This window comes from Trichechus manatus, unplaced genomic scaffold, assembly GCF_000243295.1.
Source record: "Trichechus manatus latirostris isolate Lorelei unplaced genomic scaffold, TriManLat1.0 scaffold00009, whole genome shotgun sequence".
Taxonomy (NCBI): Eukaryota; Metazoa; Chordata; class Mammalia; order Sirenia; family Trichechidae; genus Trichechus; species Trichechus manatus.
The window spans coordinates 30,269,623-30,271,026 of NW_004443945.1; positions in this window are offsets into that span (position 1 = coordinate 30,269,623).

Sequence of the window (1,404 nt, forward strand, 5' to 3'; positions counted from 1 at the left end):
ATTTCTTTATTCCATCCTTAATTTCTTCTATAACCCAGTAGTTTTTGAGCAAGGTGTTGTTCAGTTTCCATGTGTTTGATTTTTTTTCCTTGCTTTTTCTGTTGCTGATTTCTACTTTTATGGCTTTATGGTCATAAAAGATGCTTGGTAATATTTTGATTGTTTGGATTTTGTGAAGGCTTGCTTTATGCCCTAATATGTGGTCTATTCTCGAGAATGTTCCGTGTGTTAGAAAACAAAGTATATTTGGCTGCTTTTGGGTGCAGTGTTCAGTGTATGTCTATGAGATCAAGTTGGTTGATTGTAGCATTTAGATCTTCCGTGTCTTTGTTGAGCTTCTTTCTGGATGTTGTGCCCTTCACCAAAAGTGGTGTGTTGAAGTCTCCTACTACTATTGTTGAGCTGTCTATCTCTCTTTTCAGTGCTGTTAGAGTTTGTTTTATGTATTTTGGACCCCTGTCGTTGGGTGCGTAAATACTTATTATAATTATGTCCTCCCTGTGTATTAACCCTTTAATCATTATATAGTGTCCTTCCTTATCCTTTGTGGTTAATTTTACTTTAAATTCTATTTTGTCAGAGATTAATATTGCCACTCCTTCTCTTTTTTTTAGTGTTGTTTGCTTGATATATTTTTTTCCATCCTTTGAGTTTTAGTTTGTTTGTGTCTTTAAGTCTAAGCTGTGTCTTTTGTAGGCAACAAATAGATGGATAGTGTTTTTTTATCCAATCTGTCACTCTCTGTCTCTTTATTTGTGCATTTAGTCTATTTACAATCAGTGTAATTATTGATAAGTATGAGTTTAATGCTGTCATGTTGATGTCTTTTTTTGTGTGTTGTTCACGGATTCTTTGTTCCCCTTAATTTTCTGTGCCGAGTCATTTTTCTCTATGTATTTTCGTTTCATCTTTTCCATTGTTGTTGATTTTCTGTTTGCTGAGTCTTTATGTTTTTCTAGTCTTTTATGTTGACTTGTAGGATTGTTAGCTATCTTCATATTTACCCCAATTTGCTAAGTTCATATCAGTCTTTTATTTCTTTTTATCACCTACACTTCCTCTCCATATGAAAACTCTATATTTACATTTTTTAAGTCCCTCTTTTTTGTTTAAATGTTTTCGTCTTTACATTTTGACATCTGTTTCCCTATTTTCAGTGTTTTAGCTTTGATTTACTTTTGTGAGTTCCCTATCTGGTTGCTCTGTCCTGTGTTCTACTCCTGGCTTGTTATCTGATTTTACTGATTTTCTAACCAGAGGACTCCCTTAGTTTTTCTTGTAATTTTGGTTTGGTTTTGCAAATTCCCTAAACTTCTGTTTTTCTGGAAATGCTTTAATTTTGCCATCATATTTGAGAGACAGTTTTGCTGGATATATAATTCTTGGCTGGCAGTTTTTTTCCTT